Source organism: Callorhinus ursinus, unplaced genomic scaffold (assembly GCF_003265705.2).
Source record: "Callorhinus ursinus isolate GAN/ISIS: 27379988/994484 unplaced genomic scaffold, GSC_fseal_2.0 scaffold1, whole genome shotgun sequence".
Taxonomy (NCBI): domain Eukaryota; kingdom Metazoa; phylum Chordata; class Mammalia; order Carnivora; family Otariidae; genus Callorhinus; species Callorhinus ursinus.
The window spans coordinates 77,064,319-77,083,310 of record NW_027397063.1 but is presented as its reverse complement, the minus strand read 5'-3'; the positions used below and the strand labels follow the sequence as shown (position 1 = coordinate 77,083,310).

Genomic DNA, 18,992 nt, shown 5'->3' with positions numbered 1-18,992 from the left:
TCAGAGTGTTAAATTGGATTAGTTGTGACTTTCTCCAGCAGGAAAATAGTTATCATCTGAAGGACGAGGATCATATATGCCAAATTCAGCTCAAAATCCATTACTTGAGCAGTTTCAAGTCTGGGCACCGGGCACATATTTTAGGAAGGATGGTCTTAGAGTTGCTCTCAGGATATGAGGAATTACAGCAATGGCTTTGGGACTGAATGGGTAGTGACTTGGGGAAGGAGCCGACCATGGACAAGGGAAAATATTAGTTGACCCTGCTCTGTGCCAGGCACCTTGCTAGGAGAAAACTGAGCATAGAGGATTATGGTCACAAAGCTAGGATTGCATAGCATCAGAACCCCAGTCTGGCTTCCAAGCCCTTGCTCATCACCTATGGCAAACATGGCCTCCTGGTGCTAAAGAATGAAGGACCTTGGCTTTTGGTGTGAACTTAATTGAGTCCTCTTAGTCAAGGTCTTGTCTACGGCAGGATGGTTTTTTGAAAAATATTACTTTGTGTTTTTCTCCTTATAATTTTCCTTTATGTTTTCCAAAAGGGAAACCAGGCCATTTGCTGCCTTTTACCTCAGGGGAGGACTGAAACGGAAATTTTCTGCAAGATCTGTCCCTGGTTGGCTTCTGTTTTGTTAAGCCTAAAGAGAGTACTTTGGGTGTCCTGGTGTGAGGAAAAAGGGGCAAATATTTTAAAGAACTTAAGGGAGGAAGGAGGAAGGGGAACTTTCCAGGGGCGGGAAAGACAAGGAGGGTGGTGGATTCTGAGATGAGTGGGAGACTGGTGCTTAGCTTTTAGGTTTTTCCCTGCAAACTGGCCTAATTTCCAAGAGCGTGGCAGAGGGTATGACTGGGGGGCTGACTTCCACTCTTTTTCTGACATGGCAGGGACAGACAGAAACTGGATTTCAGTTGGGGCTTGTTGGCTGTTAGCTGTCAACATGACAGACAAGAGGGTAGAGACTCTGCCCTTGATTTCTGGCACCACATAATCCTTCCATATTTGGTGTCTGAGTCTAAGTTGGTAAGAGAGATGCTTGGAAACTACTTAATTTTCTTTAAAGAAAACAAGGGATGTTATTGCTTGAACACCTGAATCTGGGACTGAGATGCATACTCTTATCTGCAAATCTCAATTTCTATGATTCTAAGTGCTGTGACTTGCTGACACACCATCAAGGTTGTCCTTCACTTTTCCATCCTTCTAGTCTTACCTTCTACTCTATCCTCATGCCTGGTGGTGGTGGTTCTATGGGGGGAACTCCTCAAAGTTGCTCTGAATGATAATTATATGCTTATTTCTTCTGGATACAAATGTTCAAGAAATAAGGGCCAGCCCAATGTGATTAATCCTAGGCGGCTAAATAAATAGTAGGTCTTGTTATTCTCCTTTATTATGTCCACAATACTCCTTCCTACCACAGGAGTGGGTCCTGTCCCCTCAGCAGAGGCCTCCCCTTGATGAAGCCTCAGGGTAGCAGGCACCTTGATAAATCTGTGTTTGAGATGCTAGAAGCACACGGAATGGCCACCACTTATCCAGGTTAAGGTTAGGAATAAAACTCAAAGTTTCTTTTTTAACAAGTCTTTTTAGCAGAATACCAAATTATGCAAAAGAGTGATCTCAGATATACAAAAGTAATGGCTTGATAAAAAACCAGAAGGAAATATGCTGCCATGTTAAGAGTAATCTGTCTTTGAATGAAGGGATGATGGGTGGTGTTTTTCCTGCTTCTTTATACTTTTCTGCACTTTCTGCATTTTCTATGAGTATGCATTGCTGTTCTAATTTTTAAAAAGGTTCAAAACGACAATAAAAGAGAACAATTATCTGTCCTTTTTTAAATACCATAAACCTGAATATTTAGATGCTGAGGAATTTGGAAAAAATTTTTGAAAAAAATTTTTGGAGACTCGTTTTCTTGAATAGCTTTTCACAGTTCAGCTTGTCTGCACAGAAACTAAGATAAATCTATCGAGTGAATATAATTTTTTACTGATTTTCCCAGTTCTTCTGAATGAAAGAATGAAGATCACTTCATAACATGTACATCTGGATTACAAAAGGATGCATCACCTTTCCTGCAGTTTCAAATTAGAGCGTGGATGCAGAAACCAGACTGCTGTAGAAAACAGGACCTCAGTGGAGATGAGGCTGCCAGGCTCTTATTTAATGAGATACACCAGGACTTACTGTTACCACTTAGAATAAGTTCTGCTGACTAATTAAAGTGCACAGCACAGATTCATTTAATTACAGATGACTACTTTTAGCACAATCAATTTTCATCCAGTCTCAGAATCCAGATTTCATTCACATAACTGCAATTAACACTGCTTCTTTTTTTCTATTTCTAATCAATTTTAGAGAAACCTGAAACAAATCTGAATTTTAACCATTGTAGACACGACTGAGGGGATTTTATGTATTGATGATTTTCTTAGCTGTTCTGGGATTTTGTAGACAGTTTTTTTTACACTCTACAGGTAATAAGTTATGTGCTTACACCAGAAATGAGCTATCTGCAATCCATTTTCATTTTTAAAAATAGCTTTCTGATTATAACAATGGTAGATATTCATAAGAAACTTGGGACATGTGGTAGAGTGGTTAAGAACAACAGCTCTCTTCTCAGATGGGCCTGGGAACAAATGTGGCTTCATCACTGACCTTTGGCAAGACCCTTGACTCCTCTAGGTCTCATTTTCCTTATCTTTAAAATGAACATACAGTAGTGATCTTGGTTAGTCATTATAAGGATTAAATAAGAAAATATATCTGTGGTATGAAACATATGGAAAATGTTCAGTAAATGTAGGTGTGCTTATCAGTGTTTTTGTATCACTGAGAAAAAGGTAAAGAATGAAACAAAGATCACCTACAATCTCAAAACACAAATATACATCTAAGAGTATCTTGGTGTTTTAATTTGCTGTAAATATATATCCTCTTCTAGATACCTTTCCTCTCTTTATTTAAATCTTTCGCTTCTACCTAATTATTCAAAAATTGGACCAAAGTTAAGAAGATTATGGACAAAACAGACTGTTGTGTAGCCTAAAATGTTATTTAAGAAGAGTTATTACAACATGGAGCAGGCCTTGGGTTATACCATTTCTTTATAAGTACTATGATCACAGTGATAGACAACAACATATAACGTGTTAGGAAAATAATGACTGTAGAGAAATGCACCAGTAGCATTACTTTCATGGGATGGGATTATGAGTAATTGTCCCATCACGTTTCCTTGTATTTTACAGCATTTCTAATGCTAACATGTTATTTTTGTGAAAATAAGATTTGGTTAAAAATACTTACTTCTGGGGTGTCTGGGTGACTCAGTCAGTTAAGTGCCCGACTCTTGATTTGGGCTCAGGTCATGATCTCAGGTTCCTGAGATCAAGGCCCCGACGGGCTCTGAGCTCGAAGCAGAGCCTGTTTGAGATTCTCTCTCTCCTGCTGCCCCTCCCCCAACTTGCACATGCTCTCTTACTCTCACTCTATCTAAATAAGTAAATAAGTAAGTAAATAAGTAAATAAGTAAAATAATAAGTAAAACCTTAAGAAAGTAAAACCTTAAGTAAACAAGTAAAATAAATGAATAAATAAGTAAAACCTTAAAAAAATACTTCTTTTCAATTTCAATTCCTCCATGATGTTTCTCCAAAAACCCTAAACTAGAAGCATCTCTTGCTTCTCTCTGTTCCTTTGAACGAACATTGTGTAGTTAGGAAGAAGAGAGATATGTGCTAGAAGCTTCTATTATCCCTATAAACTTGAATAAGTCATTCAAACCCATCTGAACATTGTTTTTTGTCATTTGTAAACTAAGAATACTAAATTGGCTACACAATAGCTCAGGTTTCTTTACGCAGATTGACTCAGAAGATCAGAATAAGTGGGATGGGAAGTGGGCTTCTAGCCTAAAAATTACATTTTAAAGCGTTTTCCTAAGAGTAAAACTGACATTTTCTCTTTACTTTTTGATTGTAAAGCTAGAAAATAAAAATTTCTATAAGAACCATGACAAAATTAAATACTAATTAAATTAAAATATAAAGAATAAAAAAATAAACAATTTAATTTAGAACCAGGGAATTTTAAGGAAGAACAGCATATTGCTAGTTCCCACTCACCAGTCTATTTTGGTTATCCTTGAGTTAAAATAGAGATACTTTCTATTTTGTGGCCAAACATAATTGTTGAGTAGAAGGATCCTGGGGTTGTGCTGTGAAAGAACTGTTTGATGTGAGATGATTTGCCCCTTGTGCCTGTGAGGAGTCTGACTTTCTTTTTGCTTCTTTAGACATCCATTGATTAACTGGATCAAAACTTAAACAAACAATCCATTCTGTATATGCAAAAGAAAAAAGAGTAGCCCTTGCATGGCAAGGAATGAAAATCACTGTGCAAGTTTGGACAAAATATTTGCCACAACAGACAATTTTTGTTGAAGGGAAATTATGTGTAGATCAGTTAGACAGCTTATTGCCCAGGGACCCAGTAGCCCAGGCTAGCAAAACGTGGCTGAAACATCTCCACTCACATCTCGTATTGACGAAAAGCTAATATTAGTCAAAGATTCCATGTGGCTGCCCAAAGAACATATTCAACCTGGGGCTGTAAGAATAGATGTTCAGCACCCTGTTCAAGGACTGGATAGAATTTTGATGGGTCAGAATAAGTTTGAGCTCTGGGTGAGGTTCCGGGTGTCCCACGTAGTGACGGTCATTGGCAAACTGGAGTCTATTCAGGCAAGAGTGAATGGGCAAGAGTAACCCAGTTTATGAAGTGATTCACTGGTACAGCAAGGCTCAGAGGGGTGGTGGAGCTGGGCAAGAAGCCTTAGCCTTATCTTGCAGACAGAAGAACTAGGGTGAATGAATAGCAGTTCCTGGGGGACAGATTTTTATCAAATGCCTAAAAATGTAATGGGCTGTTTCCTCCTCAGGAGGATGGGTTCCCCAACATTAGAAGTCTTTTATTTTTAGAGGCAGGGCTGGGAGGTGGAGGTGGAGGGGTAGAGGGGTGGAGGAAGAGGGAGAGAGAGAATCTCAAGCAGGCTCCACGCCCAGGACAGATCCTGACCTGGGGCTTGATCTCACAACCCTGAGATCATAACCTGAGCTGAAATCAAGAGTCGAACACCTAACTGACTGAGCCACCCAGGTGCCCCAACATTAGAAGTGGAACGACCAATGTGAGGAGTGCTTGTAAAGATGATTCACAGATTAGTTTGACCGATGAATTCTATAATCTCTTATGACCCCGAGTATCAGATTACAACATGATTAATGAGTTGATTTATTGAGTCAAACAGGAAGGCTCAAAATATATAAAATCTCTGTGTGATAAGAAATGGGTCTGTCATGCATGCCTCCTTCTCAATCTAAACAATGTAGGGAAGAAGACTCACGGACTTTGGCGTCAGGTATAATGGGCCGCAATACTGGCATGTCTCCTGTCACAAGACCTTTGACAATTTCGCTCACCTCTTTAACTTGGTTTCCTCATTTGTAAAATGTAAAAGTCTTGTAGAGTGGTTGTGCAGATGAAGGAAAACAATGTATGTAAAGTGCTTAAAACTTGTAACATTAAGAATGAAGGAATTGGGGATGCCTGGGTGGCTCAGTTGGTTAAGCGTCCGCCTTCAGCTCAGGTAATGATCCCAGGGTCCTGGGATTGAGCCCCGATTTGGACTCCCTGCTCAGTGCGGAGTCTGCGTCTCCCTCCCCCTCCACCCCTTCCCCTGCTCATGCTCTCTCTCAAATAAATAAAATCTTAAAAGAAAAAAAAAGAATGAAGGAATTGGCAGTTAATGTAATTTTATATTTGTAAACGAAAAAATGACTTTTTAGGATAGAGAGAGATTGCCATATCATAACCTGTAAACTGTGTGGTTCAGAAGTTTTGAAAAACAAAACTATTGGTACGAGCACTCAGCACAGATTTTCTGGTTGCCTCTGGGTTAGACATGCTTCCTTGTTTAATGAAATCGGACATCACTGCCCAAGTTGGCAGGCACCTGGGCAAACAGTCCGAGGCTTTCACCAAACAACATGGTAGCAGGTTGGTTGCAAAAAGTGGGGCGAAAAAATTGGAAATGATGGTAAGGAGAGAAAAGGGCACAGGAGTCTGGAAATAATACAATACAAGGCTTGAGCAGGATGTCAGAAGGCAACCAAGAGCCATGTCTAACAGAATCTAAGATATTTTACTGTTCTTTCTCTTCTTCCTCCCAGGGCAAGGAGCAAAAAAGAATGGGGTATTAAAACACAAGGAGCAAAACTTGTTGTCCAAATGGGCAGGGGTCATTTTTGAAAGAGCTTTTTAGCATATTCATTAGCAAATGAATGCCTTTGTGGAGCCAAAGTTTCACATGATTATAACCACGTGGCTCCTGTGGGGTCTGTATTCACAATGGAGAACTGCTCTCCACGGGTACTGGGCCTGGAGGTTTGGAGACCCAAGTAATGGGTTTGCTGCTGCTTTGGGGATAAAGTTTTGTGGGGCCAATTTCTCAGCAGCTGTTTATGTTTTGCAGGCCTCCTGACTGCTCCCTGGGCAGCTGGTGACCGAGGGCTACAGGGCACAAGGAGATGGGAGGGCCCTTGGGTTTGAGCCTTGCCTCACATCCACGTGGTAACAAGCCCTGTGATAAAGGAAGTGGCTTGTGGCTAGTGGTAGTGGAAGCCCTGGCAGGTGGCTTTCTTTTTGTAAAAGGCAAGTGTGTGACTTAGGTTTTGATTGATGAGGCATCCACGTCAAAGATGGCTACCTTGAATAACCACATTGTGCCACTCACCCTAGATAAAGAGCCAGGTTGTGCGTGCCCTCCTCCTCCCCCCATTTTAGAGATCTTGGTTGATTTCAACAACTGACCATTTGGGTTGCTTGCTTTTTTCTCTTCCCATGCTTTAAATTCTTGCACTTATGTGTTAAATTCACCAATGAGGAGTGAGCCCACAAAACCCTAGGCCCCCACCCTCAACCCCCATAAAAACAGAACCCCAGGCCTGCTCTCTTTCTCTCTACACATGACCTCACTGTGTGGCCCCAGGTGGGCCATGTAATTTCCAGGACTTGTAAGTAATACACTTTTTCTTTTTCAGAGTTTCCTTGTGGTTATTGCTGAGAGCATCTTGAAATCATAATAAGAACCACAAGGGCCGGTCCAACCACAACACTGGTTCTTGATAGGCTGAGACCAACACAGAACAACCATGAACAACAGGCAGTGCGATTCAGTTCCAGAGGGGCTTTCTTCTTCTTTAGCCATGGCCACACGTGGTGAAAGTTACTGAGTAACTCCCTACTAGCTTTAATAAAATAAAGTATTAGAAATATTTACTAAACCCAAACTATGTGTTTGTGCTTTGCATTATAGCTATATTAAAGAATAAAACCAAACAAAACACCTAGATGTGGGTACTACTCTCAGGAAGCTCACTCTCCAATGATAAAATAAAAATCGAGGCAACCATAATTCAGGATAGGGTGAACAAATGATGTAAATAGAGATGAAATTACTTGTTAAAGTCACACTAATTTTGGTAAATAAAAGAGCCACAATTCAAGATACTTCATTCTTTCTTTTTATGACAGATTGCATCTTCTAAGACGGCTAAAACAGTATTTTGGGCCCCTCATCCTCTCCAGAACCTTGCCACACTCCATTAAGAGGTGGAGTCCCTTGCCCATCTTTGAATACTTGCCTTGACAAATAGAATGCAATGGAAATGACCTGCCGTGGCTTTTGGGGCTAGATCCTACAAGGTGATATGGTTTCTGCCTGTCTCTCCCTCTTCCTCTCAGGACACTCACTCCTGGAATCTAGCTATCCAGATGGCTATCCATCTATCTAGCAAGGAAGCCTAGGCCACAAAGAAAGGCCACATATAGGCGTTCTAGCTGTCTGTTGCAGCTAAGGTGTCAGGTGACTACTGGCATAAGCCATCTGACATGGGAGTGAGAATGCCTTTGTTTTTGTTTGCTTTTTAAAGATTTTATTTTTAAGCAATCTCTACACCCAACGTGGGGCTGGAACCCACAACCCTGAGATCAGGAGTTGCATGCTCCATGGACTGAGCCAGCCAGGTGCCCCGAGAATGCCTTTGGATGACTCCCACCCCTCACCATCTCCGTGAGCCATTGAGCCACACTGACACATGGTGCAACAAAGATGAGCCATCCTCTCTGAGCCCTACCCAAATTACATATTGTTTGAGCAAAATAAATATTGCTTTTTAAAGCCACAAGTGTTGGAGTAATTTATTACACAACCATAGTAACTGGAGCATACTTTAGGTTTGAAGATTGGAATGCAGAAGGAAGACTAGGTGTAGAGAAAGGACCTTGAAGGATTGACAGGATAATGAAGTATGGTAGCATTTCCCCAAAGAGTATTCTAGAAACAAAGAGTTCTGTGGTCAAATGAGCTTAAGAAACTGTAGGTTAAAGCAGAGGCTGCGAATCGGTGGCCTATGAGCCTGATCTAGCCAAGAGACATGTTTTTGACCCCTCAAATTGGATGCAAAATTTTCCATCAAAACCCAGATTTCAGATATCTCATGAAGATCTGTTAATATTGCATGACTAGAAGCAGCAACTCTCAGGTGATATGTGTGGCCTCCATTTCATCATGGCCATCGCCAGATCATTATCTTTATCTCCTGGAAGTAACTAGTTTGCAACTTCTGGACAAAAGTGAACATGTTCCTTACTGCATGACTTCCCAGGCTCTTCATATGTTAATGTATATTTTAAATCTCTGAGTGGGGATGTAAACAATAGTCCTTAAATGTATTTACCTTGAACCTCTGAGTGTGCATCTGTCATCAGGGTTCTCTAGAACACAGCTTGGAAAATGCTGATATAGAGACTCGGGGCATCTGAAGTTCCACAAAAACAGAACTCTTTGGTGGGATAAATTTGATGTATCCTGAGAAGCTACCAGGGACAGGAATTTACCACATATAGTTTGTTTTCATGTGATTGTTTCCAGTGAAACTCATCTCCAATTAGCCAGCAGGTTCTCTAATCCTCACATCTGTTGTGTGAGTCAGAATTCTTCAAGAATCTGTTGTTGTTATTGTTCTAGAAAAGGAAATGAAACCCAGAATGTGGAGGGAAGAATTAAAATAATTTTTGTAGGTTTTTAAGAAGACAACTCATTTGATGAATTTATCTTGTCAATGCTAGCTAGTCATTTAAAATGGCTTTGAAATTACATATAATTATGTATACAGATCGGACAAAGAATGGAAGAAACATTAAAAAATGAAAACAGTTAATTTATTAATGTCGTGGGAATTCTGGGTAATTTCTAGCCTTTCCTCCCCCAACTTTCTGATTTCCCTTATTGTTGTTGCCTTTAAAATAACTTTTAAAATTCTCTTAAATGAGAGAAAACCTTTGATAAAGGAATTATTTTTCTGGTGACCAACAACTTTTAAGTTCTGTGATTGGTTCAGGGTCTGCAAAAAATGTAAACACCCTTAGTATTAGAAATAGTGATTAAGAGCAGAAGTTTTGGAGTTAGTCTTGGTAGGAATCCCAGTCCTATCACTTAATTGTGGTGTGACCTTGAACAAGTGACAAAATCTCTCTATGTCCCAGTTTCTCCACGTTAAAATGGTGTTGTTGGAGGAGGTAATTGAGAGGCTGTGACTGCTGGGGGGCCCTCGAGCTAAACGTGGGTAATTAGAGGCACCTCACCTCCTCCCCCAGTCTTTGAATGTCTGATCTGCCTACTGTTCCCACAGTGAAAGCTGTTCTAAGGATGCAGCCTTGAGAGAGGAAGGTGTTGGGGAGACCATCTGGATGGTATATGTGACTGAACCCAGTGAGGGCCTCTGTATAAACATTTTAAGATTCTGGTGGGCAGGTGTAGAGATCTCATCTTGCAGCCACAGAAGACAAGCCTCATATGTAAGTTCCCTTGCTTAAGAAACCTGCCACCTACCAATATGGTGTGGTGTGCCGCTTTCCTAGGTCTTTCCTTGCCCTCTGTGTATGGGCCCAGTTTATGAACCAACAACCGGCAAGCCAGCCAGGAGACCAAAGTAATGGGCCTTGGGAAAGTTAGGCATTCTCGGGGGCAATCTTGCTTTGGCCACTGACCTCTGTGTGGAGAGAGGTGGCCCCTATGTTAGATGCTTGTGGCTCACCATGTGAGTCTCAGGACATCCTGAAAACGAAAGCAGGTCTGATACACTTGTTTGAGAAACTACACATAGCACACTGTGACAAAGAAGGGAAATGGGTGGCTGCCCCCGAGGGCCCGCCTCTCATGTGGGCAGCTCATCTGGCCACTGATGCCCAGCTAGAGGCTGAAGCTCCAGTTAGAAAGTTGGAAGAACTGAGGCCACAGAAGGACATGCAGTTGTCCACTATTCCTTTGGGGCTGGCAGAGAGGATGGGAGAGCAAGATAATAGGTTAGAGGACTTACTGGTCAATTTTGCAAAGCTCGGAGGGTGCAAGATGCTTGCACCTTGGGTTAAGATCCAACAGCTTGTGACAAAGACTGGTTGGGACCGTGGGAGGCGAAAGAAATACCTGGGAAAGTGAAGAGAGCCAAGAGCAAAGAGGGGGATGTTGTGATTGACAGTGACAACTGACAGCCTCATGCAGTCTGACCCCTAGCACAAAGGGAGAATTTAAATAGTAACTACCCTAGATTTCCGATAATAAAGAATGATACCCCAAAACTCTTAGTAGGAGAAACTTGCATTCTTTTTCTGTCTCTTGAAGTTGTAAATCTTATGTCCTTGAAATACAAGTACCCCAGGAAACAACGAAAGCCCTGCCGATTGCCTGATTCTGAAGGAAAAGAAGGGGGAGGGATGCTTTTTTAAAATACAGATTGTTGTAGAAGCTTCCTTGCCCCAACTCCTGTCTACAACCTCCATAAGATTACTAATAAATGGCACATACAAATCTTAAAAGTCTTCTCTACAAGTATTAATAAAAAGCTTTAGCCATGTGAGTGGGTAACCTTCACTTGTTCCATCTGCCAGAGACACATTTGGATTTAACTGTTTCATAAGCCAGTGAATTTTATATTGTACCAGATTAATGGCTAAAATTTTGGAATGAAAGCTATGGGATCTCTGTTTGTGTATGTTATGTATGCTCATAGATATATATTACTTATGTGATGTTTTTCTTCCTCTGGAGGGTATTACCAAAATTAATTTGCAAAAGAGCTCTATTTAATTGGCTTAAAGAAAACTAAGCTTTGGGGTGCCTAGGTGGCTCAGTCGGTTAAGCATCTGCCTTCAGCTCAGGTCCTGATCCCAGGGTCCTGGGATAGAGCCCCGCATTAGGCTCCCTGCTTGTTGGGGAGCCTGCCTGTCCCTCTCCCACTGTCATTCCCCCTGCTTGTGCTCTCTGGCTCTCTCTAGCTCTCTGTCAAATAGATAAATAAAATCTTAAGGGAAAAAAAAGGAGAGTAAGCTTTAATATCAATAGTGCACTTAGTTAAAACTGAAGCTTAATTTCTTTCATCCATTACAAGGACTATTGGTTTGTTCTTGATGAGATTATGAAAGGTTTTTCTCTACCTTTTAAGTAATCTGCCTAGAAAACAAAGATTCTGTGTTTTATCAAAATAATTTCCTGTGCTTTATACTGTCTTTATCAGTTCTTTGATTACTTATGGAAAACTGAGTCTTTTCCATTAAAAGAGATACGTTTTTTAGAACTATATAACTTTCTGTACTTGCCTTTGAAGTCTTTGTCACTTTGGTTACACTGATAATTAAGTATTGTTTCACAGTGACATTTTCAATCAAGTGTTTTAAACCTTTTGATATTTTTGACAAACTTCACCAAAATCAAATTTAATTTTTATTTATTTATTTATTTACCCAAAATCAAATTTTAAATGAGGGCTTGTGGACCTTGTCCTAATTTTGGGATTTTTCAGATTCCTGGAGCATCTCAAAAGATGTGTTCTCCCTCCTTATAAAGGAGAGATACTAAACTAATTAGGCTTATTTGATATGTTAAATTAAAAAGAATGCATTATCAGATAAACTTTCCTTAGGGTATCTTTATATGGAATTCCTAAAAATCTGATAGGTCCTGGAATAATGTTATCAGTCATAATTTTAAAATGTATGCCACAGAAATAACCAAATTTCCTTGTCGATTGCATTGTAGTGAACTCTCATCAGATCTTTAGCTGTGGTCACTTTCAAAGTCTTTTGTCATTTATAGACAGTTATTATCTTACTCTGATGCTTTTGCAAAAATCTTGCTGCAAAAGTGCTTCATCTTCAAAGACATTCATGGAAAAGACTCTGACAAGTACAGGGTTCTAATAATGGAGATTAATTTGCCTTCATGTGGGAGAGAAAAGAATGGACCTTTTAAGTGCTTCCCTAAGGCTACGGGCAAAGCTTCACACTATGTCATGGGATGGTAGCCCAAGATTTTTTACTGTTCTTCCCCACAGCAATACAATGGGCCCATTACACTGATGACATATCATGTTAACATACGAAGACCTGCCTCTGCTGTGGGACACTCTATAGGCTTTGCTGGAACATCTGTGAGGGAAAGACAGGCAGTAAACAGCCAGAAAATTCAAGGCCCAGGTGTTGCTGTAACGTTTTCGGAAATTTTTTGGTTGCATAAGACCCACGTTATTCCAAAAGCTGTGATTGACAAGATGCAAGCTTATCCAACCCCCCAAAACATGAGAGAGAGGAAAACATTTGCAGGGATTTTGGGATTTTGAAGGACTTTTATTCCCATCTGGCATAGTGCCTCTGCCTTTTATACTGCCTGTTAAGGGAAAGGATACATATGGACCTGGGGATCAAAACAATAAGTCACCTTTGAGAAGGCAAAAATACTAGTAAAGCGGATGAAAGCTCTGGACATTTCCCACACAGGGCTACCATTTAAATTAGATGTGTCTGTGATTCCAGAAGGTAGGGGTTGGGCACTATGGCGGAAACAACAGAAGGTGAGAATCCCCCTAAAATTTTTGTCCCAGCTCTGGAAGGGGGCAGAAACCTGACATACCCCATAGAGCCGCAGCTCTTAGCAGTGTACACAGCGCTCCTTTAGGTCGCGCCTCTCACAAAGGAACAGCATATCACGATGAGAACTGCCCTTCCTACCAAGGGGTGAATTAAAAATAGATTTCACTGACCTACCTCTGCCCTGGCTCAAATTCCCACTTTGACCAAATGGTATACCCATTTACAGCAGAGGAGCACCCTGTCCACCGGCCACTATCTCTAGAAATGGAGGTGCTACTGGGCCTCTTAGGGGATGTAGATCCTCCAAGTGCCCTGCCCCTATTCCTGTGAGGCCCCTGTGGCCTGTAGAGAAAGAATGGGGGACATTCTCATTGACACCTAGTATACAGATGCCTAGAAACAAGAATGAATCACAGCATCCAGTGGGCTGAACTCAGAGCATTCTGGGTGGTGATCACTCAGGAGCCCTGGCTGTTAAACCTTTACACCGACACTTGGACTGTTCTAAAGGGATTAACCTTATGGCTTAGACAACCAGAAGCCGGAGGATGGATGACCATGAATAAGCCCTTGTGTGGTCAAGATATATGGAAAGACATTTGGGTTCATCTGCAAGAGCGTGAGGTGGTCCTCACTGTTATCTGTGTCTTATCTCATAAGGCACTGATTCCCACTTGCAATCAGGAAGCTGATGCCCTAGCCTGGGTGCAAGTGCTAGCAACTAATTCTTTTTTTTTTTTTTAAGATTTATTTATTTATTTGAGAGATGGCAGGGAGGGGCAGAGGGTGGGGGAATCTTTAAGCAGACTCTGTGCTGAGTGTGGAGCCTGACACGGGGCTTGATCCCACTACCCTGAGATCACGACCTGAGCTGAAACCAAGAATCAGATGCTTAACCATCTGCGCCACTTAGGCACCCCACAGCTGACTCTTTAGTAGATAGAAAAGATTGGATGCATAGAAAAAATGGTCACTACAGCACCCAGGTGGAATGACATAGTGCCATGGATGCAGAATTGCCCTTGAAATACATTGACTTGGTTAATGCATTAATAGCATATCTTGTGTGTTCTAAATAATGCCCAAGGCAATTGCCAGAGAAGTCTGGGACCATCCACGGGAGTTCCCAACCTGTGAAAGATTGGCAAATTGATTATACTGGTCCCCTCCCTCAGAGTGAGGGTTCTAAATATGCCTTGGTTTATGGGGACACTGCCTCTGGCCTAACCCAAGTTTTCCCATCACTGTGCAAACCAGGCTGCCACCAACAGGGAATTACCTTGTACAGATGAATACCATGCTGAATACCATGTACAGATACCCTTGTCGAAAAGACAGTGATCAGGGGTCACATTTCAAAGGTGATAATATGCAAGACTGGGCAAAAAGAACGTGACATTGAACAGAGGTTCCATGTCCCCTATAACTCACAAGTGGTAGAGTTAATGGGAAGGAAAAATAAAGTATTAAAACAAAAGGTTAAATTACTTATTTTAAAATTATCTTGGCTGGATAGACTAGAGTACTGTTCCAGGTTTTAATTCATTTGAATGATCAACCAATAGGGCCTGCTGCGCTCTATGTCAAACTGGGGACCCCAGTTTTATATCTTTACAACAGTTGTAAAGATATAAAAGTCATGGGAAACAACCATTCCCCCGACTTTCACCATCAATCAATGTGCTACACTGCCCAGAACACCAAGCCCCATCATGCCTGGGAAAGGTGCCATCTATTGGACTTTGCAATGTCCTACTGGAATGGGTAAATGACTTTGCGCCCCCGAGTGAGGGGGACTACTTAATCTCCACTGGGATCCATTGTCCTGTTATAAGCTGAACCTGTTGAAATGCACTATACCTGGAATGGAACATCCATCATTGGAAGAGGGGGAAAAAGGAGGGTTCTGTCTAGTATATCCCACCCCCAGTCTACCTCTTCATGCCCGACAGTGCTGTCTCCTTTGGCCAATATTTACGGTATTTACAACTGGGTCCAGTTTCTAAAGCGGCCAATCTCCCTCTTCTCAAGGCCAGGTGGGGAGGTTCTGTTTTCCACTGATAAAATCATTTGGTTGCCTTCTTTGTTTCCTCCATTGGCCTGGAGGACATTAAGGCACACACAGGAGCTCTTACTAAATCCACCAAACCAGAGGTTAAGTGATAGCTAGCAAAGCCTCTCCTTAATGAATATTGAAATGTCTCTAGTGAAAAAAAGCTGTCCTCCAAAATAGGATAGCTTGGGGCATTATTATTGCTTTGCAGGAAGGCACCTGTGCCATTATCCAAAGAAAATGTTATATGTTCATACCTGATGAGTCTAGTATGTACCATCTTTATTAAATCACATAAAAACACAAAGGAATGCCCTGAGTGATCCGAACCCCAGTCTAGAGGACTTAGTAAGTCAGGGGTTTGGATCACGGGGTTCTTAATGGAGAAAATTGTTACTTATTTCGGGAATCATCTTAATCTACTTTCTTTTACATGTGCCTATATTGTTGCTATAGTATCTGTCTCCAGTGCAGCCAGACAACCACCAAACAAGCCACCTCCATGTTTAGTAACACCCTTTGCTGACCACTCAGGGTACATGGCAGAAGAGGGGGACACATACGATTGTGAGAGCCCATCAGGAGAGATAAAACATTTGAAGGGGTCATTAAGAGGAAGTGACCGCTGGTTAACCCTTGAGTTGGACCTGGGCAATTGGAGGCTCCTTACCGCTTCCCTTGTCCTTGGCATGTACATTCTGCCTACAGCTCCCACTGTGGGAGCCACTTTCAAGGACGTAGCCTTTAGATAGTAAGGTTTTATTGCAATCTTCTGCACTGAATATGTGACTGAACCCAGTTAGGCTCTGGGTAAGGTAATGTGAAAAGGTAAACTTTTCACATTTGGCAGGTGGGTGGGGAGATCTACTCATCTTGCTGCCAATGATAAGCCCCGGAATGAAGTTGCCTTGCTTCTTCTTCTTTTTTTTTTTTGTAAATTTTTTAAAATAAATTTTTATTGTTATGTTAATCACCATACATTACATCATTAGTTTTTGATGTAGTGTTCCATGATTCATTGTTTGTGCATAACACCCAGTGCTCCATGCAGAATGTGCCCTCTTTAATACCCATCACCAGGCTAACCCATTTCCCCACCCCCCTCCCCTCTAGAACCCTCAGTTTGTTTTTCAGAGTCCATCGTCTCTAATGGTTCATCTCCCCCTCCGACTTACTCCCCTTCATTCTTCCCCTCCTGCTATCTTCTTCTTCTTTTTTTTTCTTAACATATATTGCATTATTTGTTTCAGAAGTACAGATCCGTGATTCATCAGTCTTGTACAATTCACAGTGCTCACCATAGTACATACCCTCCCCAATGTCTATCACCCAGCCACCCCATCCCTCCCACCCCCCACCACTCCAGCAACCCTCAGTTTGTTTCCTGAGAAGAAACAGTCAACAAAACCAAAAGACAACCGACAGAATGGGAGAAAATATTTGCAAATGACATATCAGATAAAGGGCTAGTATCCAAAATCTATAAAGAACTTATCAAACTCAACACCCAAAGAACAAATAATCCAATCAAGAAATGGGCAGAAGACATGAACAGACATTTTTCCAAAGAAGACATCCACATGGCCAACAGACACGTGAAAAAGTGCTCAACATCGCTTGGCATCAGGGAAATCCAAATCAAAACCTCAATGAGATACCACCTCACACCAGTCAGAATGGCTAATTAACAAGTCAGGAAACGACAGATGTTGGCGGGGATGCGGAGAAAGGGGAACCTTCCTACACTGTTGGTGGGAATGCAAGCTGGTGCAACCACTCTGGAAAACAGTATGGAGGTTCCTCAAACAGTTGAAAATAGAGCTACCATACGATCCAGCAATTGCACTACTAGGTATTTACCACAACGATACAAATGTAGGGATCTGAAGGGGTATGTGCACCCCAATGTTTATAGCAGCAATGTCCACAATAGCCAAACTGAAGTTGCCTTGCTTTTTAAACCTGCCACCTGCCAATCTGGAGTGCTCTGACTCTTTCTTCAGTCTCTCCTTGCCCTCCTTGTACAGAGGTCAGTTTGCAAACCAACAAATGGGAGTAATGCTCACCTGATAGGGCTGCCGTCAGCACTGAGTGAAATGATGAATGGCTCCCGGACATAGAGCCCACCAGGGATAGCACTTATAGTTGCAACTAAAGCAACCTTAGAATGTCTGAGCATGGAGACAGGTTCTTTCCTCCTCTCCTTTCCTTAGCTAGAGGGCAAGGCCACCAGGGCATTGGTTTAGAAGCAGTTCCTTTGTAACATTTTTTCCTGGTGATAAAGAATTTAACTGCTATGTCTAATAACCATGTAGACACTGCTTTCCATGGTGAAAATCTTCCTCCTCTCACCCTTTAGGGATATTTAAAGGAAAAAACTGGGTCAGTTGTTTTTGCAAATTCAGAATAAAAAAATCCTTGGTATCATATTGATCATACTGTACTGATATTTTTGACTTTTTCCTTTTTCTTTTTGACTATCTGATTGTTACAATGGTTGACCAGGTGTGAAGAGAGTCTAGATCCAGTTTGCTATCCGAGAGTATTGGGAAAGAAAATGGTTGAAGTTGTTTTCTTTGACACTGGAATCAAACTAGCTGACTCAGTGGTCAAACAAAGATTCTGAAAAGCCGTCAGGAGCTCCCCCGCCCTGGATCAGGTGCTGGTATCACATGGGAAGGGGAAAGTGCTCATGCTATCTTGAGCTAAGATCCAGATGTTCATTGCTACTGTGGAGCTAGGTAGTTTCTGCTATGTCCACCAATGCCTCAGAAAAATTCCAGATGGTCCAAATCATCACACATTCTCCTTGTGTAGTGATTTATTGGCCTGTGAGGATTAATTTGGATGGAACTAGAGAAATATTTTCTCTGCCAAGGATACTAGGCATTGAATCTAGTTTCTTGGCAGTGGCTGCCTAATTCCCAGTATCAAAACACAGAAGAGAAGCCCAATATAATGGCAGGCCAGAGACTCCACCAGCCCAGGAAAAAAAATCCACTGTTGGAACACTCTTTTCTACAGAACCTAACAAAAAATGGAAAGGAGGCTACGGATGGATTGACATTCCTCTATTTTCAATTGTTAAACTGTAGTGGCAAAATTTGCTGACTTTAACAAATGACATAGACCTGTACTGGTATTTGGAGCTATGTTATAATTAGAAACACATTTTGAAAAGCTGGCTACAATACTTTTAAAAGGAAATACTTAGATGTACAAGAGAGTAGTGCTTTTCTAATGTCTTTATAAAATGGATTTTTTCCATACAGAATCTCTTAAAATATTTCATAAAATTTGGAGGGTAGTATTTTCTCAAAATAATTTATTCTATATGCTTACACATTTAATACACTCATTTAGCAAAATTATTAACAAGCCTACTATGTAGCAGGCAATGTTCTAGTCACCAGGGTATAGCAGTAAACAAGACAGATGCTGAACCTGCCACTGGAGTGTGCAGTGTGGTGGGGGCAATCCAGTCCTGGAAGAAAGGGAGCAAAGAAGAGGGGAACCCAGCCCAAACTTGGGAGTTCGGGGATCTTCCTAGAAGCAGAGAAAGCCAACTGAGACTCTAAGGGTTAACAGAAGTTAGCCAGATAATGGGGTGAGGAAAGAACACTTCTGATAGGAGGAACAGCATGTGCAAAAGCTAGGAGGAAGATTACATAGCCTATTCTGGGAACTGATCATTTATTATGGTGCCAGTGTAGACATCACGGTGGGAGTCAGAGTTGAGGATGTAGAGGCAAGAATGGTCTAGACCATGAAGGACCTTATAAGGCTAGGTCAATGAGTTTGGACTTTATTCTAAGGATAAGTGGGAACTCATTACTCAGATCTGTATTTAAAAAGATTACTCTGACTGAAATGAAAAGAATGGAATAAGTAGGGCATTCTATCCACTCTGGAGGCAGCAAGACAAGTTACAAGGCTGTT

The 18,992-nt window shown here is 41.4% G+C and overlaps 1 protein-coding gene across 8 annotated transcripts in view; it reads right to left on the bottom strand.

Annotated features, from left to right (window-relative positions):
* PEX5L (peroxisomal biogenesis factor 5 like) overlaps nucleotides 1-18,992 on the bottom strand; it is a 224,194-nt gene that overhangs the window by 20,193 nt on the left and 185,009 nt on the right. The window lies entirely within an intron of this gene.